The following is a 26,721-nucleotide window of genomic DNA, read 5'->3' as shown; positions in this document are numbered from 1 at the left end:
GCCAATCTGCACTGGAGGAAAATTCCTTCCCAACACCAAATATGGCGATCAGTTAAACCCTGAGCATGTGGGCAAGACTCACCGGCCAGCACCCAGGAAAGAATTCTCTGCAGTAACTCAGATCCCACCCCACCTAATATCCCATCACAGACCATTGGGCATATTTACCTGCTAATAATCAAAGATGAATTAATTGCCAAAATTAGGTTAGCCCATCATACCATCCCCTCCATAAACTTATCAAGCTTAGTCTTGAAGCCAGATACGTCTTTTGCCCCCACTACTCCCCTTGGAAGGCTGCTCCAGAACGTCACTCCTCTAATGGTTAGAAACCTTCATCTAATTTCAAGTCTAAACTTCCTAGTGTCCAGTTTATACCCATTTGTTCTTGTGTCCACATTGGTACTAAGCTTAAATAATTCCTCTCCCTCCCTGATATTTATCCCTCTGATATATTTATAAAGAGCAATCATATCTCCCCTCAGCCTTCTTTTGGTTAGGCTAAACAAGCCAAGCTCTTTGAGTCTCCTTTCATAAATCAGGTTTTCCATTCTTCGGATAATCCTAGTAGCCCTTCTCTGTACCTGTTCCAGTTTGAATTCATCCTTCTTAAACATGGACACCAGAACTACACACAATATTCCAGATGAGGTCTCACCAGTGCCTTGTATAATGTTACTAACACCTCCTTATCTTTACTGGAAATACCTCGCCTGATGCATCCCAAGATCGCATTAGCTTTTTTAACGGCCAGATCACATTGGTGGCTCATAGTCATCCTGTGATCAACCAATACTCCAAGGTCCCTCTTCTCCTCTGTTACTTCTAACTGATGTGTCCCCAATTTATAACTAAAATTCTTGTTATTAATCCCTAAATGCATGACCTTGCACTTTTCACTATTAAATTTCATCCTATTACTATTATTCCAGTTTACAAGGCCATCCAGATCTTCCTGTATGATATCCCGGTCCTTCTCTGTGTTAGCAATACCTCCCAGCTTTGTGTCATCCGCAAACTTTATTAGCACATTCCCACTTTTTGTGCCAAGGTCAGTAATAAAAAGACTAAATAAGATTGGTCCCAAAACTGATCCCTGAGGAACTCCACTAGTAACCTCCTTCCAGCCTGACAGTTCACCTTTCAGTATGACCTGTTGTAGTCTCCCCTTTAACCAGTTCCTTATCCACCTTTCAATTTTCATATTTATCCCCATCTTTTCCAATTTAACTAATAATTCCCCATGTGGAACCATATCAAATGCCTTACTGAAATTGAGGTAAATTAGATCCACTGCATTTCCTTTGTCTAAAAAATCTGTTACCTTCTCAAAGAAGGAGATAAGGTTGGTTTGGCACCATCTACCTTTTGTAAAACCATGTTGTATTTTGTCCCAATTACCATTGACCTCAATAGGTCCCAAACTATTCAACTTTTTTTTTTTAAATCAGATTGTCAGAATGGCAGGGGATAGTAATTTAAGATTTGTTTGTCATTAATACCACACTTCCCACCTACTGTGTATTCTAATTTACTATTCACATTCCAATTAGAAAGGAGAAAACACTGAAGATCTACAAATCAATAGAGCTGTAGTTAAAAAAAAAATCAATGTAAAACATTAATTTTTAACCCAGGCACAATTTCTGGCATAAGCTCTTCATAGAATCATAGAATCTCAGGGTTGGAAGGGACCTCAGGAGGTCATCTAGTCCAACCCCCTGCTCAAAGCAGGACCAAACCCAACTAAATCATCCCAGCCAGGGCTTTGTCAAGCCTGACCTTAAAAACCTCTAAGGAAGGAGATTCTACCACCTCCCTAGGTAACCCATTCCAGTTCTTCACCACCCTACTAGTGAAAAAGTTTTTCGTAATGTCCAACCTAAACCTCCCCCTCTGCAACTTGAGACCATTACTCCTTGTTCTGTCATCTTCTACCACTGAGAACAGTCTAGATCCATCCTCTTTGGAACCCCCTTTCAGGTAGTTGAAAGCAGCTATCAAATCCCCCCTCATTCTTCTCTTCTGCAGGCTAAACAATCTCAGTTCCCTCAGCCTCTCCTCATAAGTCATAAGAACATAAGAAAGACCGTACCGGGTCAGACCAAAGGTCCATCTAGCCCAGTATCTGTCTACCGACAGTGGCCAATGCCAGGTGCCCCTGAGGGAGTGAACCTAACAGGCAATGATCAAGTGATCTCTCTCCTGCCATCCATCTCCATCCTCTGACGAACAGAGGCTAGGGACACCATTCTTACCCATCCTGGCTAATAGCCATTTATGGACTTAGCCACCATGAATTTATCCAGTCCCCTTTTAAACATTGTTATAGTCCTAGCCTTCACAACCTCCTCAGGTAAGGAGTTCCACAAGTTGACTGTGCGCTGCGTGAAGAAGAACTTCCTTTTATTTGTTTTAAACCTGCTGCCTATTAATTTCATTTGGTGACCCCTAGTTCTTGTATTATGGGAATAAGTAAATAACTTTTCCTTATCCACTATCTCAACATCACTCATGATTTTATATACCTCTATCATGTCCCCCCTTAGTCTTCTCTTTTCCAAACTGATGAGTCCTAGCCTCTAATCTTTCCTCATATGGGACCCTCTCTAAACCCCTAATCATTTTAGTTGCTCTTTTCTGAACCTTTTCTAGTGCTAGAACATCTTTTTTGAGGTGAGGAGACCACATCTGTACACAGTATTCGAGATGTGGGCGTACCATGGATTTATATAAGGGCAATAATATATTCTCAGTCTTATTCTCTATCCCCTTTTTAATGATTCCTAACATCCTGTTTGCTTTTTTGACCGCCTCTGCACACTGCGTGGACATCTTCAGAGAACTATCCACGATAACTCCAAGATCTTTTTCCTGACTCGTTGTAGCTAAATTAGCCCCCATCATGTTGTATGTATAGTTGCGGTTATTTTTTCCAATGTGCATTACTTTACATTTATCCACATTAAATTTCATTTGCCATTTTGTTGCCCAATCACTTAGTTTTGTGAGATCTTTTTGAAGTTCTTCACAATCTGCTTTGGTCTTAACTATCTTGAGCAGTTTAGTATCATCTGCAAACTTTGCCACCTCACTGTTTACCCCTTTCTCCAGATCATTTATGAATAAATTGAATAGGATTGGTCCTAGGACTGACCCTTGGGGAACACCACTAGTTACCCCTCTCCATTCTGAGAATTTACCATTAATTCCTACCCTTTGTTCCCTGTCCTTTAACCAGTTCTCAATCCATGAAAGGACCTTTCCTTTTATCCCATGACAGCTTAATTTATGTAAGAGCCTTTGGTGAGGGACCTTGTCAAAGGCTTTCTGGAAATCTAAGTACACTATGTCCACGGATCCCCTTGTCCACATGTTTGTTGACCCCTTCAAAGAACTCTAATAGATTAGTAAGACACGATTTCCCTTTACAGAAACCATGTTGACTATTGCTCAAGAGTTTATGTTTTTCTATGTGTCTGACAATTTTATTATTTACTATTGTTTCAACTAATTTGCCCGGTACCGACGTTAGACTTACCGGTCTGTAATTGCCGGGATCACTCCTAGAGCCCTTTTTAAATATTGGCGTTACATTAGCTAACTTCCAGTCACTGAGTACCGAAGCCGATTTAAAGGACAGGTTACAAACCTTAGTTAATAGTTCTGCAACTTCACATTTGAGTTCTTTCAGAACTCTTGGGTGAATGCCATGTGGTCCCGGTGACTTGTTAATGTTGAGTTTATCAATTAATTCCAAAACCTCCTCTAGTGATACTTCAATCTGTGACAGTTCCTCAGATTTGTCACCTACAAAAGCCAGCTCAGGTTTGGGAATCTCCCTAACATCCTCAGCCGTGAAGACTGAAGCAAAGAATCCATTTAGTTTCTCCGCAATGACTTTATCATTTTTAAGCGCTCCTTTTGTATTTTCATTGTCAAGGGGCCCCACTGGTTGTTTAGCAGGCTTCCTGCTTCTTGCTTCTGATGTACTTAAAAAACATTAAGTACATGTGCTCCAGCCCCCTAATCATTTTTGCTGCCCTCCGCTGGACTCTCTCCAATTTATCCACATCCTTCTTGTAGTGTGGGGCCCAAAACTGGACACAGTACTCCAAATGAGGCCTCACCAGTGCTGAATAGAGGGGAATGATCACATCCCTCGATCTGCTGGAAATGCCCCTACTTATACAGCCCAAAATGCCATTAGCCTTCTTGGCAACAAGGGCACACTGTTGACTCATATTCAGCTTTTCGTCCACTGTAACCCCTAGGTCCCTTTCTGCAGAACTGCTGCCCAGCCATTCGGTCCCTAGTCTGTAGCAGTGCATGGGATTCTTCTGTCCTAAGTGCAGGTCTCTGCACTTGTCCTTGTTGAACCTCATCATATTACTTTTGGCCCAATCCTCTAATTTGTCTAGGTCCCTCTGTATCCTATCCCTACCCTCCAGTGTATCAACCACTCCTCCCAGTTTAGTGTCATCTGCAAACTTGCTAAGGGTGCAGTCCACACCATCCTCCAGATCGTTAATGAAGATATTGAACAAAACCAGCCCCAGCACCGACCCTTGGGGCACTCCACTTGATACCGGCTGCCAACTAGACATGGAACCATTGGTCACTACCCGTTGAGCCCGACCATCTAGCCAGTTTTCTATCCACCTTACCGTCCATTCATCCAGCCCAGACTTCTTTAACTTGCTGGCAAGAATACTGTGGGAGACTGTATCAAAAGCTTTGCTAAAGTCCAGAAATAGCACATCCACTGCTTTCCCCTCATCCACAGAGCCGGTTATCTCATCATAGAAGGCAATTAGGTTAGTCAGGCATGACTTGCCCTTGGTGAATCCATGCTGACTGTTCCTGATCACTTTCCCCTCCTTTAAGTGGTTCAGAATTGATTCCTTGAGGACCTGTTCCATGATTTTTCCAGAGACTGAGGTGAGACTGATTGGCCTGTAGTTCCCTGGATCTTCCTTCTTCCCTTTTTTAAAGATGGGCACTACATTAGCTTTTTTCCACTCTTGGCTGGCTATATATGGAAACATTTCCATTCAAGTGGTCTATCATGTTTATTGTGCTACCTAGAGGCACTTGGATTAGAAACAAACATCTTGCTCACAATTGGTTATATAAGCACCACAACAGTGCACAGTTCTAATTGGAAAGAATATATCAGATCACAGGGTAGTCTGCTATGGATCTCTTTCCAGAGGCTAGGAGAACATCCACAGCAAGTCTAGCCCCCTACTATGTTTCATTCCCACTTGTAAGATTCCTCTTTTGCTCTGATTATCAGCATAACCATGGGATACATTCATAGGGCTACAAGAAAGGTGTCTGCCAAAAAAAGCTTTTATGACTTGTGCAGAAGACCAGAAGAGGCCCTGACTTAAGTACCACCAGCACAGATAGCATCTTCCTCATCCCTGACAACAAGACTAATCCATAAATGCACAGCAGTCTTTTTTTGGACAAACAGACTGCTAAAAGTAGGAAGCCAAGGCCTGGAAAAAAGGGAACATCACTACAGAGAATGTACTGCAGGCTCCTGATCAACCACAGGAGAACACAGAACCCTCCAGTGTAAGTGAAGAGGGTTCCACTCATCATGGCACAGTTTTCAAAGTGGGAAAGATCAAGAAGGGGAAGAGTTAAAGGAAATAGAGAGTGCATATGATAATTACTTCTGAAAAAACAGAAAAGTCCAATGGTCTGTCTATGTAGTTATCACAAAAGTTGGTACTAGCAGGCAGAGAGTAGGTTCTCTTTCATGGCTGACATACTTGCAGAGCTGCACACCAAGCAGAAGAGGGCACTACAGAAGTGGAACAGGAGATGTTCCAAAAAGCAGTAGTGGTACTGCTTAAAATTCCCACAGGGCTGTCTTTAGTGTTCCAGCACTACATAGACAACTAGCAGAATAGAGCACAGCACTTGATGAAGGACAAATGTGATACTGGATGTGGGATTATTTCAACCCTGAAACACATGGGTAATTTGTCCAAAATGTCAGCAGATGGCTGGCTATGGTTTTAACCTTAAACAGCTGGGTATCACACGTATGAAAAACCATTTCAAGGACATAAATAAGTGAGAGTGATATAGATACACCTGAGTGAGCAGTCTCAACAGCCTGAGTTAGCTGGAGAATTGCTCATCAGCACTGCACAACGTTGTCAAGGCAAGCACGTTCCGTTGTGAGGCAATGGACGCAGACAACAATCACTCCCACAGCTACCTAGGATGGAACAGCAGACACTCACAGAAGTTTGAGAAAGGTCAAAAATACATCTGAAGAGGCACTTACTGACTCCTGCCTCTGAAAAGATGCTTCACCCACCTGGAAGATGAGGATGTCCAGAAGTTGCTGGGCCAAGCAGTTCCCCCTCCCAAACAAAAAAAAGGCTATGGCAGAACTTTGCTGAGCAGCAAAGGATGGAATACAACTGGCAACAGTTGTTGCGGGGGGGGGAGGGGGGGTGCATCAGATTACAGGTTCATTACAGCAGGTCACCCTTGGCAAACTGATTTGCATGTGTGGTTTTGAGAAGCAGCATGCTGTCAGCAATGTATTGGAGGAAATGCATGCTGTCATACATGCGTGGTTGCTCTCCTGCAGCTTTCATGGCCTCTGACAGAGGACAAAGCGTCAAGCAGCAGCCCATGTCAGCTGTTTCGCATTCATACCCTGCTTCGCGCTCCCTCAGCCAAGCAGCACCAGAGCTTCTCTAAGGGAAGTGAGCAAATGCTGACTTCATAATTATATGGCCTCCATCACGATACTATTTGAGATCATCAATGATTAATGAATGAACAATCACCATTAATGAATTTATCCTAATATCCCTGTAATTTACATACAGAAAACCGAAGTGTAGAGAGACTATGTCACTGTGACAAGATCACACATGAAATTTGTGTCTCAGACAGAAACTGAACCCTGATCTCTTAAGGCCCAGTATCCTAACCACAAAGCCACCCCCTTTCTCCTCCTCTTTTTTGCCTGCATGCACTTCAGCTGGTCTTCTGCTGCATGTAATGTTCTCCAAGAGATTCAGATGACGCTGACTCTCTTGCATCAGAAGCAGGAGATGGTGACACAACCAAACTGCATGCTCCACATGTTGCATCAGCTCAATAAGCATTGTCCTGCCTTCTGGGCTATACAATGCATTGTGCTGCAAGAGTTCACAGACCCAGAAAGACAGTAGCCTGTATTTCATTTTGTCAGATTGGCCTCTTGAAAGGACTATGTGGCATCTAGAGACCAAAGCTTAACTAGCATTAGCTGGATCACTGGGCTGATCTGCCTACTAATGAAAAGTTCTATGGACAAGTTATACAGCCAGTAAAATCACAACGTAACTGCAGCACAAGGCAAAAACACACTGTGGAAACTCAGAGGTAACAACCACCTCAGGAACAAGAGCACATAGCGACATATGTGAACTGCAGATTTCAAAATACCCTGGTTACCTTCCTCCTGTTGAGGAAGACACCCTACCAAAAGCAAAAATTAAAACACAGACCAAGTATATGCAAGGGGGCTCTATCCTAAACTCTTGCAGCAGCATCCCAGTCAGACGAAAGGGCAGTAGCAGCTGCTCAGATGGGAAGACCAGGTACTGTGGAACAGCCTGAAGGATTTTGAGTTAATTAACGTTTCCCCTGCAGGATTCAAATGAAGCCACCACTTCACAAACAGCAGATGGGTGGCTACAGGATACAGTTCTAGTGACTGCTAACATAGACCCCTTAAGAGGTCTCTTAAGATCCCTCAAGAGAGATGCAGGGCAGGAACTCTTCCATGTAGCTGCCCCATCACCTAGGCTGAACCCATTCCAGTGATTATTCCAAACAGCTTTAGGATACAGCAGGAGCTATGGACACTGGCCACCAGACCTCCTTCTACAAAAGCTATGTTGAGGCTTTCATCAAAATTATTAAATCCCTGCTTCTGTCTAATTATCAAGAGACTGACCGCATAACCACTAGTAGCAGTTGGGAAGATGAGGATAACACAGGGTGAATAGTAATACGTTCTCCAAGGCATGCCCCATGCAAGAAACTAAAACCTGCCAACTGCCTTATGAAGAAAGCACACTTTCTACCGGGGGACTATTACCAATCAGTTGAACAGATGGGAGCTGCTAGATAGCACGAGCATTCCCTACATCCCCCCAGTCGTCAGCTGGTGCAGTGTTGCCAATTTATTCATTTTTCAACTCTTCCTGTAAATTCAAACATCCCCACTTATATAAATTCCTGGGGAAAACACTATGACAGGGGTCAGCAACCTACTGCCGTGTGCAGCCGGCAACCAACCTCAGTGCGCAGCCAGCTGAATTAACGGAACCCCAGGATGGCAGAGGCTGAGCGAGGCCAGCAGCCAGCGCACCCCCTGGCTTCCCCGCCTCACCGCGCTCAGGTTCTGCGGCTCCCAGGAGTGAGAACCGCCAGGGCGCAGGGCCCTGAGCCTGCTGCGGGAGGGGCGGCGGCTCCTCACACTCCTGGGAGCCGCAGAGCCCAAGCGCAGCGAGGGGGGAAGCCGTGGAGCGCACAGGAACTGCCGACCGCATGCATCTGCTGCAGGAGCAGGCACCGGGCTGCAGCCCAGGCAGGCGCACCCCCCGGCTCCCCACTCACTGCCCCCATCCGCTTCCTTCCACTTCCCACCCTGATTGCCCCAGTCAGAACCCCAACCCCCCCTGCTCCTTGTCCCCTGACTGCCCCCTCCTGGGACCACTGCCCCTAACTGCCCCCCCAGAACCCCACCCCTACCTAAGCCTCCCTGCTCCTTGTCCCCTGAGTGCCCCCTCCTGAGACCCCCACCCTAACTGCCCCCGTAGGACCCTACCTGTCCCCTGACTGCCCCAACCCTTATCCATACCTGTGCCCCCAGACAGACCCCCAGGGACTCCCACGCCTCATCCAACCACTCTCTGCCCCCTGACAGGACCCCCAGAACTCCCGACCTACCCAACCCTCCCCCTGCTCCCTGACTGCCCCCTGGGACTCCCCTTACCAGGCCCATGCTAGTCAGACGCTGGCTCCACATGGAGGCAAAACTCCACGTGGAGTGCTGAGGCAGCGGGACGGAGGGAGCTGCGGGAGGGGCAGGGGCGGCTCACACTTCCAGGAGCCACAGAACAGGGCTCTCCTCTCTTTTTTGATTGTTGAAATATGGTAACTCTAGGCACGGGAGGAGCCGGGGGGGGGGGGTACATGGGGGCTGGCGCCCACATACATCCACTGCAGCCTGCAGGAGCCCCCAGGGGGGCACCAGGCCATAGCCTGGGCAGGAGGGGCGGGCGCGCAGCTGCTCCCCGCTAGCAGTGCCACCGCCTTTGCAGGGCTGCTGCCCCCCTGCACCGCACCAGCTCCTCCATGGCTGAGGTTCGCTGCTGCCGCTGCAAGTGGGACTCTAGCTCTCTGGTGCCTCCAGAAGGCGGCTCCTCCCTCCCGAGCTGCTGCAGCGGCCCAAGCCCAGCAAAGCCAGTGAGTAGACTTGGGGCGGGGGCCACCTGGGTGGGGTGGGGAGGGCTTATGGGGGAGGGGGCCGGTGCACCGTCCCAGGGAGTTCAGGGGGCAGGGATGGGGGAACCTGGTCTGGGGAGCAGCCCCTGGGCGTGGCTGGCCCCTGAGGTCTATAAAGGCTCGTTGGGATTTGCCCCTCAATGAACTGATGTGTGTGTGTGGGGGGGGGGGGGGGCGCAAGGTGGAAGTTTCACCTAGGGCGCAAAATATCCTTGCACCAACCCTGCTCCAGGGGGTGCATGCACCCCAGGTTAAGAACCACTGCACTAAAATGATAAGATCTGCATTTTAATTTAATTTTAAATGAAGGTTCTTAAACATTTTTTAAAACTTGTTTACTTTACCTACAACAATAATTTATAGACTTATAGGGAGAGACCTTCTAAAAACATTAAAATGTATTACCGGCACGCAAAACCTTAAATTAGAATGAATAAATGAAGACTTGGCACATCACTTTTGAAGGGTTGCCGACCCCTCCACTATGATATTACCCTCAATGCTTGAGGGAGGAGCTGCTGGTGCAGTAATCTTGACCCTTGCATTAGCACAGGGGTTGGCAACCAGAGGCACATATGCCAAAGGCGGCACACGAGCCGATTTTTACTGGCGTACTGCTGCCAGCCGGGATCCCGGCACCCGGCCCCGCTCAGCCCGCTGCCGGCCTGGGTGAACGAAAACCCCGGCCAGCAGCAGGCTAAACGGAACCAGCGGCCAGGACCCCAGCTGGCAGGAGCCAGTGAACAGAACCCCAGACCACTGGCGAGCTGAGTCGCTTAGCCCGCCGCCAGTCTGGGGTTCTGCCTGCCGGCCCCGCTCAGACCGCTGCCAGTCTGGGGTTCCGGCCACTGGCCCCTTGCCAGCCAGGGTCCCAGCCCCTGGCCCCGCTCAGCCCACTGCCAGCCTAGGTGAATGGAACCCCCATCCGGCAGCAGGCTGAGCGGGGCCGGCAGCCAGGACCCCAGCTGGCAGGAGCCGGTCGCCGGCCTGCTCATCCTGCTGACCGTCTGGAGTTCTGGCCGCCAGCCCCTTGCCAGCCGGGGTCTCGGCCGCTGGCCCCGCTCAGCCTGCTGCTGGCCTGAGTGAACAGAACCCCTGGCCGGCAGTGGCTGAGCAGGCCGGCAGCCCCACTCAGCCTGCTGCCGGCCTGGGATACCAGCCACCGACCCCGCTCACCTTGCTGCTGGTCTGGGGTTCCAGCCCTGCTCAGCCCTCCTGTCGGCCTGGGGTACTGGCAGCCAGCCCAGGGCTCTGCTCCTGGCCTGGTCCCAGGGCTCTGCAGCCCTTACAAAAAATTACACTACAATTAGCTTAAAAACTTTGTATATTACAGTAATCATTAAAACATGTATAATGTTAATAAATACATAGGTTTGATGAAACAAAGTAGTTGCACTTATGTGCCTATGCTTAATTTGTGTTTTCGATGATTTACCATCTAAAAAATCTCGCATGTCTCGCACGCCCAGAAAGGGCATCTTGCACCCCCCGGGGATGCATGCACCCAAGGCTTTGGAGCGGAGCCCAGAGCTGGAGCGCAGAGCAGACCCAGAGCAGTGGAGCTGCAGGTTTTTGCCTGGAGCTGGAGCGGAGCAGGAGCACAGCTCCAAAGCCCTGCATGCACCCCAGGTTAAGAATCACTGCACTAAACTGATAAGATCTACATTTTAATTGAATTGTAAATTAAGCTTCTTAAACATTTTTAAAACCTTGTTTACTTTACATACAAAATAGTTTATATATAGATATAATATAGACAGAGACCTTCTAAAAACGTTAAAACATATTACTGGCACGCAAAACTTTAAACTACAGTGAATAAATGAAGACTCGGCACACCACTTCTGAAAGGTTGCCGACCCCTGCACTAGCACCTGCTAAAAGTAATACAGCAGCACTGAATACTGTCGTGAGGGGGAGAGAGAGCGTGCCAATGAGAGCACAGCTCAGGCTGGGGAAGGGGCTCAGAATGAACCTGAAGGGTGGTTGAGAGATAAGACGGAGGAAGGAGAAGAATCTACATGATGAGCTAGCAGAGAATAAAAGTAGGGAGTGAGAAGGAGAAAAGAAGGAAAATAGGAAAGGCATCAGGTCAGGAGAAGAAGAAAAAAATACACCTGGGCATGGGGAGCACTGTTAAAGAAGGGAAGTAGAGGGAAATAAAATCTACTCATGTACAGGACAGAGAGCGCATCAAGGGGAAAAACTGAAAGGAAATTGAATTGATGAAAAAGGGAATTGATCAAAAAGTTGTGAGAAATGAAAACAGATCCTGAAAAAATTAAAACAAAAAGGCCACCCAAAAAGGACCTAAAGCACATGAACAGAGAGAATAACTGTTTGAACATCTATTGAAGGAACACAGTCCAAAGGTGCCTAATGGACAAGTGAGGGTCCACCAGGTGAAGAAACCCTGCTTGTGGATAACCTTGGTGCAAAGAGGTACAACCACAGGAACACAATCTAAGAAGCGCTCCAAGCCGAAAAGAAGAAAAGGACAGCAAGAGTGGAGCTGGACTTACAGCCAAGGAGAGCAAAAGATGATTCTCCTCTGAAGTGACACAGGATATTGTTGAGTGAGCTCTTTTGTTTTTGTATTTGTAATTTCGGTTGCACTGGATTACAAATGCAAAGATTAATCTTTATATTTTGCACACAAACTCTGCAAAAGGGTACATCTTCCAGAGCAGGACTGTGGGCAGAGACCAGCCCTAAGGGTCTATTTACCGTAGACAGCAGCTAGTCCCTTCCAGTATTAAAGAGATCTTGAAATTACGGCCTTGCTGACTGCTCTCCTTCTTGCCCTGCATTATACACAATGCTGAAGGGTACCATCATTCTCCTGAGGCCTGGTCTACACTAAGGGGGGGAGGGGGAAGGGGGTCGAACTAAGGTATGCGACTTCAGCTACGCGAATAGCGTAGCTGAAGTCGAAGTACCTTAGTTCGGGCTACTCACCAGTCCAGATGCCGCGGGAACAAAGTCCGCGGCTCCAAGGTCAACTCCGCCACCGCCGTTCGCGGTGGCGGAGTTCCGGAGTCGACCGGAGCACGTGGGGAGTTCGAACTATCGCGTCTTGATTAGACGCGATAGTTCGAACTCCGAGAAGTCGAACTCTCCGCGTTGACCCACGCGGTAAGTATAGACCTACCCCGAGTGCCTTGGCTCAACTTCCTCACACTAAAAGGGTGCTGATACCAAATGTCTCATTATCAGTAACTTTAAAGAAGTGAGTCTACACTAAGGGCTTGGCTACACTTACAAATTTGCAGCGCTGCAGCAGGGTGTGAAAACACACCCTCTCCAGCACTGCAAATTGCGGCGCTGCAAAGCGCCAGTGTGGTCAAAGCCACAGCGCTAGGAGCCGCGCTCCCAGCGCTGTCCGTTATTCCCCACAGGGAGGTGGAGTATGGACAGTGCTGGGAGAGCTCTCTCCCAGCGCTGGCGCTTTGACTACACTTAGCGCTTCAAAGCGCTGCTGCGGGAGCGCTGCCACGACAGTGCTTTGAAGTGCTAAGTGTAGCCACAGCCTTAGGCTCACAAGTCTTCTTGCCCTACACCTGTCTATCCCCTCATGTAACTCCTGATGTCATATAAACTTCCCCTTTGTTCTTTTCCCCCTCCTCTCTCTTCTACAACTCAGTCTTCACTCTCCTCCACAATTTCCAGATGAAATTCTACAACGGTGGCTACCTCTACTTTCACTGATAACTATTTTACGTTCACAAGAAGAGTGGTGTGAACATGTTAAATCAAAATCCAGTTTCTTGTTTGCAAACACTATTTAATAGTATCACTCTGGAAGCAGCAGGAGATGGTGAAATTACTTCCCAATACTCACCCCTCCCTCGCTCCCTCAAAAGCCCACTACTTGATTATTAAATTGTTCCACACATAGCAGTGGATGTTGCACAGCTCTGTCAGCTTTGGTAGAGTCTAGCTGACATGAAACTGATGAACAGGCACTTGTACTCAAGTCTCCATTTGTACAAGTTTCACCAAAATATCAGAGATAGAACCAAGCACCACCAATCCATTCTTTTTGAGAGCCTTTATAAAAACAGAATCCTATGTATTCCACAAGAACTGAATTCACCTGCTGCCACAGAACTAAGCACCAGAATCTCAGCTTTCATTTTAAAAAAGCATTTCTAGTCCTTACCGTTGTGAAGATAATTTGAAAATATGACTCAAGGGTAACTAGAGGATTATACACTTTGTTGCTTCTGTAGATTGAGCACATTGCACATACCAGGATCCCCTATTGCCGCCGTTCCTCCCCCTCAGGAGTTGTGTACCCCTCATTCCTCCTCCTCCACGGCAGGGGTTTTGTATGCCTCCTGCATTTTCCCCTTGCCACATACCAGGCACTTGTCCTTCATGTCCCCCTCACACTATACCATCTCTCCCTTGTTCCTCTATGCCATAGGTTTGGTGTGTTACCACCTCCCCATTCTCCTCATGCCAAGTTCCCTGTTTCTCCCTTCTCTCCATGCCATGAGCACTGTGTGCACCTCCAATCCCTCCTCTCTACCACCACTTTCATTTCTTTGGTTTCTGTTTGTGAGGAAAATCTTTTAGGATGTCCACATTTTTAGAAACTATATTGGGAGAATCAGCACAGCTGAGATGGGTGAGTATATTGTTATGTTGGAATGTGTTGATGACAGCCAGCAACTGGTTCTACAATTACAGAGGTGATTGAAGCAGCTGGATCTGCTAATCTGTGTCCCCCATTTTCCACATTCAAAGTTTTTACCAAAATCAACAAAGTTCTGCCTACTGATCCTTAGAACAGTCCCTATGCAGTGGTGGTATAGCCATGTTGGTCCCAGGATGTTAGAAAGACAAAGTGGGTGAGGTAATATCTTATATTGGACCAACTTCTGTTAAGGAGAGAGACAAACTTTTGAGCTACACAGAGATCTTCAGATCTGGGAAAAGTACTCTGAGTAAACATGAGGTAGAACAGATAGCTTAGCATAAGTAGTTGGCACATATTCTAAGATTCCTTTCAAGGCAAAGAGGCCCATTAACAACCATATAGTCATAGGGCAAAAATGAGGGTTAGTGGGTTACACGTTGTTGTAATAAACCATAAACAGTCTCTGAAACTTTGGAACTGAACTGATACGGCCTTCAAAATTATTCAGACAGAAAAATACCATCAAATTGAATTTTAGACCTCACTTTGCTTGGCCAACCAAAGTACTGATACCCTCTTGAGAAAGTACAGAGCATTAAACAACAGCTTTAAGAGATGAGAACATTCCCATTCATCTCAATCAGAGCCCTATAGACTCTGATTCTTGGCCACGGCATTTTTGGGGGGGAAGATACCACAAAATTCAGCATTTTTGCTTCACAATTTCCCATTCTGCTGTAGCCGGGTGCTCATCAATGTATTTTCTGTCTCCCTGACTGGGTCTTTAGTGTTCCCTGCAGGGGAAGTTAAGTGGATTACAGTGAGGACAGCGTCCATGGCAACAGGCAGCAAGAAGTTGGAGAGTCAGAGCTGAAGTCCAGTAGGACAACCAGAAGCTGGGCTGCCTGGAAAGATAAGCTTCTGAAGCCAGCCCCCTCCATCCTTGATGTACACAGGGATAAAGGGGATAGGTGGCTCTGAACCAGGCAGACTGCAGAAAATTATAGGAGCCAAGGCTTGTGGAGTGGAGCCAGGCCACCTGGAGAGCACAACAAAAAATCCTATCCTTAAAAATATCAATGAACTTTACACCAATTAGCATTGTCAACTGTGAGCCATAGTGCATGTGAAGGGGACAGGAATGCAGGATATTACACAGTAATAAAAAATATTAATGTTGAGGAATTTAGAGTTGTTGCATTAGAATTTAGTCCAATTATTCCACAGAGTCTTGATTTATAACTCCTTTAAAAAGAGCAGCTATCACTCCAACTACAACCAACATTCAGGAGGTTCCAGCTGAACACAACAATATGGGACTCAAATATAAAAATTATAAACATCATGTTACCTTTATTCTCTTCCCTCCCCCACAACTTCCTAGTGGAGACATAGAAAAGGGACCTCTCAAGTGAAGGAGGATGAATGACCCCTTTGAGGACCCAGGAGGGAATGACAAATAGGGCAGCGGAAAAGAGGGAGTCAGTGAATGGACCAACAGCCCCTGACTCTCCCGGTGGACGAGGAAAAAAAGGAAAGGGCAGGACTGATAGCAACCTGTCCGAGGCACTGCTCCTCATGCTCAGCCTCCTTCCCTTGCCATTACTGTAAGAATTTCCTCATGTGAACATGAACCATGTGATGCAATTACAAAAAAAACTAATATTCTGAGGTGTTGTGATGCTTCCTAGGGTTGTGAGGTACCTCACTACCACCTATCTTTGGTGTGAGGAAGCCTTGTGTCTGCCTGATAGGAGTCAGCTCCCCAACTCCAGCAGCCATGGCAACCAGTCCTGCCCTTTAGCTCTCACAGGTCCAGCTGTCATTCTACAGGTTGGCAACAGACACACCCCATCCCTTCAGCCCTCCGTGCATCTCCCTGGAGTGTCCAATCCCTGGTCTGCAGGACACCTGCAATATTTACTGATTCACTGCTTCCAAAGAAGCAATACTCCCCAGCTTACCAGTTTAACCCCTTAGATCACTGTTCCACTTAATTCTCAGCACGTGACAAAGCCCTTCGTAGCTCGAAAGCTTGTCTCACCTACAGAAACTAGTCCAATGACAGATATTACCTCACCCACCTTCTCTCTCCAGAATTTCCTCATATCAGCCCCCTTACAATCACATGTCCAGTTTAGAAAACACTTCCCCCACAATACATCACAGAAGGGGATCAGAGATTATCATCAGTTTCAGGCTCCCGCTTCCTATGCCCACCCCTGCCAATTTACTCCAGAGACATGAGTTATTACTTTATAACATACTGCAGACAATTTAAAGCATAGTTATATTCTCTAGGGATAGAAGTCTTCTTTCTTCAAGGCAAGTATGAGAAGAGTAACAAGATGTGGAGTGAAGAAATTCTAAAAAGTAGCTGTTAACTGTCCACCCATCAGCTTCCACAGAAAAAGATTCATTTCATCTGACATTCTGCATGCAGTCTCGTCAGATTTTTTTTTCGGGTGGGGGGGGAGTAATAGACAGAGGGGGTACAAAATTCGCAATGGATCAGACAAACAGATATGAAACTTCAAAGATACAGTATTTCTCTTTCATAAGAGCCTACTTATTTTCATAGTATCTCTCATACATTTGAAAACTGTTTTCAGGTCCCACCCATTTACCCTGTTTTCTCAAGACTAACCGTATCTTTTTTTTTTTCTTTTTTTTTTTTTCTTTTTTAAGTTTTCCTCATAGATCAGGTTTTCTAAATCTTTTATAGTTTTTGTTGCTCTCCTCTGGACCTAAGTTTCCTGTATGCTGCGCGGACGCACAACAGCCTATTTAGCACCATGCAGGTGCTCAGGGAACCCACCCAGGGACCTGCCAGGGGATCCCCAACTGAGCCTGCGACCTGGAACTGCCACAGCCAGGGCACCCGGACCTGCCAAAACAGCGCGGCCCAACCCCGGAATGGCGTGGCCCAAGCCAGCTGGAGCGGATCCAAGCAAAGCTGGAGCAGCCCTACCTCAGCCCGGACCTGCTGAGGCCAGGGAGGGGCACCTATCCTGCAGCCCCAGAGCTCCCGCAGCGGGGAGAGGCACCAGAGCACCCTCCTGCACCCCAAACCCCTCATCTCCAGCCCCACCCCAGAGCCAGCACCCCCAGCCAGAGCCCTCACCCCTGCACCCAACCCTATGTCCCAGCCCTGAGCCCCTCATCCCCGGCTCCACCCCAGAGCCCGCATCCCCAGCTGGAGCCCTCACACCCCTGCACCCCAACCCTCTAGCCCAGCCCTGAGTCCCCCCCACACACACACTCCAAACCCCTTGGCCCCACCTCATGAATTTTGTTATATGCACCAATAGGAAGGTGATATGTCACACATCACGTCCATATTGGTGCACATAACAAAATTCATTCCACACATGGGTGGAAAAAATTTGAGGGAACACTGCTCTGGACTCTCTCCAGTTTGTCCATTTTTTCCCTAAAGTGTGGCACCCAAACCTGGACATAGTACTTCAGCTGAGGCCTCATCAGGGCTGAATAGGGTGGAAAAATTACCTTCCGTGTCCTACATAAGACACGCCTCTTAACACACCTGTGACCTAGGGATCCCTTGGTCCCAACTGGCAGACAGTTTTACAGGGATCCTCTGGGTTGGATATCTGCATAATAGTTTACCAAAGCTGCATGTGAGGTCTCCACCAAGACACCGCTGCCCGCTGGGCATCTTAATCATTGTGAAATGTACATACGGATAATATTTAAGGAATATTATACTGAAAAATATGTTCTTAAGGTAACTGACATCTCCATGTGCATATTGAGCTGGGGTAGAGAGACTGGGAAATTGAAGAGGAAATTTACAAGAAGAAACAAACAGCAGCAGATGTACTGTTTCTGAATAAAAACAAAGGCTTGGAGTACAGAGAGACATACTGAAACCTTCACCTAGGTGGTTTCTCAGACTGGCAGCGACCCTACGGTTTTTCGCCTTCCTCTGCAGCATGGGGCACCGGTCATATGCAGGTTTAAACTAATGTAAATGGTGGATTCTCTGCAACTTGAAGTCTTTAAATCATGATTTGAGGACTTCAGTAACTCAACCAGAGGTTAGGGATCTATTATAGGGGTGGGTGGGTGAGGTTCTGTGGCCTGCAATGTGCAGAAGGTCAGACTAGATAATCTTGTTGGTCTTGTCTGACCTTAAAGTCTGTGAGGTAAACTGACAGCGTACATGTCTCAGACTTACAGACTGGCTGTAAAGCGCTACTAGGATTTTTGGTGACCAATACTCTATTAGATACGAGGTTATTTTGTTAATGAAGTCTACACTCTAGAATGCATGTTATGATTTTATTTTACACTAAGGCTGTCGATTAATTGCAGTTAACTCACGCAATTAACTCAAAAAAAATTAATCACGATCTAAGTTTCCTGTAAGTTGCGTGACTGCACAGCAGGCAATCAAGGGCCACACAGGCAGGGAGAGACACCCTTCCCCCGGCCCGGCCCAGCCCAGCCCCACCAGAGCTGCCACAGCTTTGGAGAGGCTCCCTTCCCCCAGCCCGGCAGAGCCAGAGCTGTCGCAGCCAGGGAGAGGCACCTCTCCCCCAACCCCACTATAGCTGCCGCGGGGCGCCACAGCTTGGGAGAGGTGCCCCTCCCCCGGCCCAGCTCCATCAGAGTTGCCACAGCTTGGGAGAGGTGCCCCTCCCCCAGCCGAGCAGGAGCTGCAGCAGCCATGGAGAAGCACCTCTCCCCTGGCCCGGCCCCGAGCTGCTGTGGTGAGAGGCGCTCTGCCCCAGCCCTGAGCCTCCTCCTGCACCCTAAACCCCTCATCCCTAGCCCCATCCCAAAGCCCACACCCCCAGTCAGAGCCCCCCTGCACCGCAACCCTCTGCCCTGAGCCCCCTCCCACAGTCCGAAGCCCTTAGCCCCACCCCCGCCAAACATCACCTCCATATTGGTGCACATAACAAAATTCATTCCGCACATGTGCATAAAAAATTACAGGGAACACTGATCACAATTTAAAAAATTAATTGCGATTAATCGCAGTTTTAATTGCACTGAAACAATAGAATACCAGTTGAAATTTATTAAATATTTTGGCTGTTTTGCTACATTTTCAAATATATTGTTTTACCTTACAACACAATACAATGTGTATAGTACTCACTTTATATTTTTATTACAAATATTTTCACTGTAAAAATGATAAACAAAAGAAACTGTATTTTTCAATTCACCTCATACAAGTACCATAGTGCAATCTCTATCCTGAAAGCACAACTTAGAAAGGTAGATTTTTTGTTACATAACTGCACTCAAAAACAAAACAATGTAAAACTTCAGAGCCTACAAATCCACTCAGTCCTACTTCTTGTTCAGCCAATCACTGAGAAACAATTTGTTTTACATTTACGGGAGATAATACTGCCCACTTCTTTTTCACAATGTCACTAGAAAGTGAGAACAGGCATTTGCATGGCACTTTTGTAGCTGGCATTGCAAGGTATTTACATGTCAGATATGCTAAACATTTGTATGCACCTTCATGCTTTGGCCACGATTCCAGAGGAGATGCTTCCATGCTGATGATACTCTTTAAAAAAAAATAATGCATTAATTAAATTTGTGACTGAATTCCTTGGGGGAGAATTTTATGTCTCCTGCTCTGTGCTTTATCCACATTCTACCATGTATGGTAATAGCAGTCTAGGATGATGACCCAGCATTTTGTTCATTTTAAGAACACTTTCACTGCAGATTTGATAAAACGTAAAGAAGATACCAATGTGAGATTTCTAAAGATAGCTACAGCACTCGACACAAGATTTAAGAATCTGAAGTGCCTTCCAAAATCTGATGAGGACGGGCTGTGGAGCATGCTTTCAGAAGTCTTAAAAGAGCAACCCTCCAATGCGGAAACTACAGAACCCGAACCACCAAAAAAGAAAATCAACCTTCCGCTAGTGGCATCTGACTCAGATGATGAAATGAACATGCACTGATCTGCACTGCTTTGGATCGTTATTGACTGGACACAAGTCCTCTGAAATGGTGGCTGAGGCATGAAGGGACATATGAATCTTTAGTGCACCTGGCACGTAAATATCTTGCACAGTCAGCTACAACAGTGCCATGTGAACACCTGTTCTCACTTTCAGGTGACACTGTAAACAAGAAGCAGGTAGCATTATCTCCTGCAACTGTAAACAAACTTGATTGGCTGAACAAGAAGTAGGACTGAGTGGACTTGTAGGCACTAAAGTTTAACATTGTTTTATTTTTTGTATATAATTCTACATTTGTAAGTGCAACTTTCATGATAAAGAGACTGCACTACAGTACTTGTATTAAGTGAATTGAAAAATACTATTTCATTTTTACAGTGCAAATATTTATAATTGAAAATAAATATAAAGTGAGCACTGTACACTTTGTATTTAGTGTTGTAATTGAAATCAATATATTTGAAAATGTGGAAAGCATCCAAAAATATTTATATAAATAGTACTGTAATATTGTTTAATCACACGGTTAATCCTTTTAATCACTTCACAGGCTTATTTTACACACAACCTTTTGAATACTCCTATTCACTATTACTTGAATCTCTGTGCTTCATTAAATAAACATACCCTTGATTTCACTATAAATAGATCCAAGTGCTGTGAGTTAAGTGGAGCAGTGATCTAAGGTAAAACTGGTAAGCTGGGGAGTATTGCTTCTTTGGAAGCAGTGAATCAGTAAATACTGCAGGGAGATGCACCCATTGCTGGTGGAGTTGGGGAGCTGATCCCCGGCAGGCTAAGACAAGGCTTCCTCACACTATCCGGTGGGTAGTAATCGATCTATCAGGGATCGATTTATCGCGTCTCGTCTGGACGCAATAAATCGACCCGTGAATCAGCGCCCGTACTCCACCTCGGCAGGAGGAGTAAGCAGTGTTGATGGGGGAGCCGCTGTGAGGACAGCCAGATAAGTCGAACTAAGATACTTCGACTTCAGCTACGCAAATAGCATAGCTGAAGTTGCATATCTTAGATCGACCCCCCCCCCCCAGTGTAGACCAGTCCTAAGTGTAGGTGGTAGCGAGGTGCCTCACAACTATGCGTACTCCCAGGAAGGGTCACAACTCCCCAGAATGACATTAGCCTTTTTTGTAATCACATCACTTGGTTGGCACATGTTCACTTCGTGATTCATTATAACCCCAATCCGTTTCTGCAGTAGTACTGCCTACCCAGTTACTACCCATTTTGTAGTTGTGCATTCGATATTTTCTTCCTAACGCTTTGTCTACACTAGCACTTTTACAGCAAAACTTTTGTCAGTCAAGGGTGTGAAAAAAAAACCCACACCCTTGACTGACAAAAGTTTCACCGACAGAAGCATTTGTGTGGCGAGTGCTATGTTAGCAGGAGACACTCTCCCGCCAACATAGCTACTGCCACTCATTAGGGGTGATGCAATTATGCAGGAGGGAGAGCACGCTCCTGCTGGCATAGAGCAGCTACACAGTGGTGCAGCTGTAAGATCTGTAGTGTAGATATAGCCCAAGTGTACTTTGCACTTGTCTTTACTGAATTTCATCTTGTTGATTTCAGACCAATTCTCAATTTGTCAAGGTAAAATACTTGCAACCCCTACCACCTCGGTGTCATCCGCAAATTTTATAAACACACTCTTCACTCCATTATCTGAATCATTCATGAAAATATTGAATAGTACTGAATCCAGGACAGACCCCTGCAGGACCCCACTAGATACATTAAGGGGGAGAGAGAGCTGAGTGGTTTGAGCATTGGCCTGCTAAACCCAGGGTTGTGAGTTCAATCCTTGAGGGGGCCACTTAGGGATTTGGGGCAAAAATCAGTGCTTGGTCCTGCTAGTGAAGGCAGGGGGCTGGACTCGATGACCCTTCGAGGTCCCTTCCAGTTCTCTGAGATAGGTATATCTCCATCCTGACAGTGAACCAATGATTTCCCACTTGCTTTTAAGATCTTGTAATAGACTTTATGCTCAGGAAGGATAAAAAGAGAGCAATCTAAGCTAGGGCTCCCAACACTGTTGACATGATCCACTAACAAAAAGCTAGAAAACAGCCTTCACCATCCTCCAGTATGGGGCAGAAACCATATCATCTATATTACCCTCCATTTTTTGGTCCTCCATTTAGAAAATTATATTGGGCTTAATACCCCACTTGATCCCATTCACTGTCCCAATACTGCTCACAGATGATGCCGTCCTAATAAGAGACCAGATCATCTTTTTCCACAGCCCAGATTATGTTCACACTGACCCTTTGTCCAATTTCTCTTTTAAAGATGGCAAGCTCTCTGGGGAAGAGACTCTCTCTTCATGTATGTCTGTACAGTACCTGACAAAACAGAGCCCTGATCTTGATCAGGCCCTTGGGGTACTACCATAACAAATGATAAAAACCTTAACTACAGACATTACTTCTGCTCCACCAAAAAGAGTAATAGTCTGACTTGGCTATACAGGCCACAGATCCAAATACAAACTCACAAGACCAGACAGAGATCCCCTTGTACTGTTGACAGAATAAAAGTGTAACTGCAGGTTACAGGGCTGTACAGAATAGACTTAATTAACCTACAAACAAGATGCATGTTTGTTTCATGAAACAATTAGCAATGTCCTCCCAATAGTAAGGGAGGCAGTATAAATATTGGTTTGGAATTCTGAGAGAAGTTTCAGAATGAGGTTTTTCAAACTACAACATAATTTCCTCAATTTCAAATGTCTGTTATACCACCACATTTCAATAAGGTTCTACATATATAACTACATTAAAAGAAAGTAACAGTTGCAGTTAGTTACTCAAGAGTCAAAAAAAGTATAATTTTTTGTGAACACAAGTTTAACTCTCCCCCCAGTACATATGCATCATGTGTTACAATTTATTCCTATGCACTGGGGCTACAGAGTTAGACTCAAATTCTTCCCCATATTCATAGAGGATATGTCACTATTGACAATAAGTTTGTACAAAGATCCAGTGTCAAATTATGCATTAAACTATTTATAAAATTACTGCTGTATTCAGCACTGTTCAGGAGAGAAAATACTGTACTCTTTCAGTCCCAGTCCTTTCCACTCACCATTTGGCCATCTGAGAGTGCAATTACCTGATATGTACACAATTGCACCATGTGTCCAAGTTATTAAAGCAATTGCACATCTAAATTATGTGAGCTCATGGGTACTGACAGTAGACAAGGCAGCTCAGTGCATCTACAGACCATTGAAATGCTGTGTTAATCTGAAACTCAGGTTACATTCAAAAGTCTATTTTCATACCCACAAAAAACAGAATGAAACTTAATTTCTGCAGTGTTAATCTATTACAGAAGCTTATCAAGCAGACTGAAAGTCTGACACCCCAGGACTATGGTTGCATGCCATTCCAAAAACAATATACAAGTTTCATATAACCTAAGATACAAGCTTTACACCTATATTAGCAATTATTATAAATATGAATGTTAGACTGCAGAAACACCCATATTATATGGTATCATACGATAGGCATTAAATCTTATCCATGCACATTCCAATTGGCCTGGCAACAGACACTGAGCCACCAGGGCCACAATCCAGTTTCACTGCAAGTCCTCACACACTAATACACCCTAATGTTTTCTTCACTCAACCCTTAAAAATTATCTATGCTGTCTCCAGGTCCAACACCTCCAGGGCTATGAACTGAAACATTCCAGCTCCACAGCAATTTACCATGCAGCACCCTGACTAGGAACCCCACACAGGGGGAACCCCTTTAAGCCCACTGCAAACCCTGTAATCATCTCACCTCCACCATAAGCAGCTGGAATCCCCCATGGTCAGCTGCCTCCCCAAAAATGGCACGTTCCTAGCCAGGACCCTGCATTACCAAACTCCCTGAAGCTGAGCACCCTCTTGACAGACCCCTCAATTCCCACCCTGTCCCCCAAACCAGAATCGTGCAGGCTACCCCCATGACCTGAATGCCCATCCCGACCCAAAGACTAATGTCTCCCCCGCAAAATGTCACAGGCAGGAAAATCCTGCGAACTGACCCCCCACCCCACAGCCATACTTCCACACACACCACAACCACGCCTCAAACAAGAGTGCCTCTCCATGGCTAATCCCCAGTAAAGCCCCCCACACATGAGCCCTCATCAAGGCCCATGATGATTAACCTCCCATCGCCCCACTATGATCCCCTCCTCCAATGAGACCTGAAGGGCAACCCCACCACACATATAGAGACCCCCTGAGAACTTGCATAACCAACCACACATATCCCCAGCTGAGAACCCACATAATCAACGCCTTCTAGTGCCCCTGCCAGGAGCCCGTGTGCCCAACGCCCCCACTCTGAGCGCCCCAACCACGAGGAAGCCCATATACACGCGCACACACATACACCCCGCAAGCGGGAGCCCACATGCCCGCCTCCTCCCCCTCGCCAAGAACCCAAATGCCCAATACCCCCCACTCCTAGTAGCCCCTGCCAGGAGCCCACGTGTTCTACCCCCAAACCCCCAGCACTGCCCCGGGACGCCCGACCTTCCCACACCCCTCCAGCCCCGCACCCCCCCGCAAGTCATACCCCACACCCCTCCAGCGCCCCCGCACGTCCGACCCCACACACACCCTCCAGCGCCCCCTCCCACATGTTCGACTCGCCCACCCCAACGCCCCGCCCCGCCGGGAGCCCACATGCCCCAGCGCCCATCCGCCGTGAACCCAGCCCGCCCCGCAAGTCCCCAGCGCCCCGCCCGCGCTCCGCGTGCCCCGCCGCCAGGCCAGCGCGGCCTCGCCTGCGCGGGGAGCCGGAGCGGATCGGTGCCGCTCGCCCCCGCCTGCCCTGGAGGCGGGTTGGGAGGGTCTCGCGGCTGCCGCCCTAGCCAACACCCACAGCAAACCGGGCGCCCCCTCACCTCAGACACCAACGGAACCGCCGCCCCAGGCCCGCTGCAGCGCCGAGAGGAAACCGGAACTTCCGGGGCGGCGCCGCCTAACTGCACCATGGGACACAGAGTCCGGGCGCGCCGCCGCACTACCACTCCTGGTATGCACTGCACAGCCGCCGGCCGCGGCCGCTATGCGAGGGCGGATGGCGGACTACAGTTCCCAGAGTGCTTGGCAGGACACGCACGGACTCTCGCTTCTCCGCTGGGGAGTTGGGGGCATGCTGGGGGATGTAGTTCTACGGCGTAGGCCCTGGGGACAGGACGTTCAGCAAGGCCGTAGTCACCCTGCTGCTCAGCGCAGAACCATGGGGCCAGGCGGGGCTGGCACCGAGCTGGCAGCTCTTCCCTTAGCAGCCAGGCAGTTCAGATTAGCCCCCAGCACACACACAGCATCCATGTAGGCCTGTGCACAGCCGCCCAAGGCAGCACCCAGCAGGGGCGGCTCTAGCAATCCCGCCGCCCCAAGCAGGGCGGCGCGCCGCGGGGTGCGCTCTGGTGGTCGCCGGTTCCGCGGCTCGCGGGACCTCCTGCAGACGTGCCTGCGGAGGTTCCGCTGGTTTCGCGGCTCCGGTGGAGCATCCGCAGGCATGACTGCGGAAGGTCCGCCGGAGCCGCCTGCCGCCCTGCCAGCAAAAGGCCGTCCCAAGCACACGCTTGGCGCGCTGGGGTCTGGAGCCGGCCCTGGCACCCAGGCAGGCGACCTGTTCTGGCACTGGCCCTAAAGCCCCAGCTCCCAGAGGCAAGTGATTCCATGCGACTCCCCACCGACATTAAAAGACAGGGAGTTTCTAGCCCTGACGGTTGCAATGAGCAGTGATTTCCCTACACCCCCCCTGAATTTTCCCAACACCCCCAGTTTTGTGAGCTAGTTACATACCAATTTAGTGACTGTTTGGAAATCTGAATTTAAACTGAAACATTAATACACACTTTAAAAGCTTATACAGTGTATGATAAAATATGTGTATCTGAAAAAGTATAATAGATTTGAAAAGTATGAACATAGACTAGCTTCCTTGCTTCCTTATACAGCTGTTGGCCAACCTAATAATTTCAAATGATGATTGGTAAGCAAAGTCTAAATGAGCTCTCCCTGACAGCTACTGATGAGTTGGGGGCTAAGGCTTCAGGGCCAGATTATATTTACATTCACACCTAAACTACAAACACAGTATCCTGCAAACAGAGTTGTGTTGTCCAAGTGATACATTTTGGCTGGGGTTGGGTTACAAACCACTTGAATGTGGGGGGAAGGAGGGATGAAACGTTGTTCTTATTGTATGAGTAAAGGGCAGTAGAACTGTATTTACCCTGTGATGATTTGAAAGCATCAAGAGAGAGGGTGGGGACCTGTCCCTCTCTACTGTTTAAAGACAGAGCTGATTAGGCTCCATAGATAGTCTTTTGTTCTGTTAAGTGACCACTGCAGCTGAAATCATTGACAATCAGGTCTAAGTGCTTAGTCCTGTTGTGGGGACAGTGTTCCTGTAGGTACAGTGTTTTTGTGTAAGAGACAGCCCAGACTGCACTAGCAGTGAGGTTCCCCCACTAAGAACTCAGCTGAAATCACTGAGAGCTGGTGGAACC

General features: G+C 47.3%; 1 protein-coding gene across 3 annotated transcripts in view; it reads right to left on the bottom strand.

The window, feature by feature from the left end:
* Positions 1 to 25,247, bottom strand: part of RBM6 (RNA binding motif protein 6) — a 149,458-nt gene extending 124,211 nt beyond the window's left edge. For 2 of the 3 annotated variants that reach the window (XM_039547807.1, XM_039547809.1), the window contains exon 1: positions 25,102 to 25,247. The gene's annotated coding sequence lies outside the window, so the exon portion shown is untranslated. Of the gene's footprint in view, positions 1 to 10,716; positions 10,740 to 25,101 lie in introns of those variants that run through there. The other variant, XM_039547808.1, reaches the window with a different exon arrangement.
* Positions 25,248 to 26,721: the final 1,474 nt, after the last annotated feature.

This window comes from Mauremys reevesii, linkage group 7, assembly GCF_016161935.1.
Source record: "Mauremys reevesii isolate NIE-2019 linkage group 7, ASM1616193v1, whole genome shotgun sequence".
Taxonomy (NCBI): Eukaryota; Metazoa; Chordata; order Testudines; family Geoemydidae; genus Mauremys; species Mauremys reevesii.
Note: the sequence above shows the minus strand (reverse complement) of the source record. Positions and strands in the feature narration are given on the sequence as shown.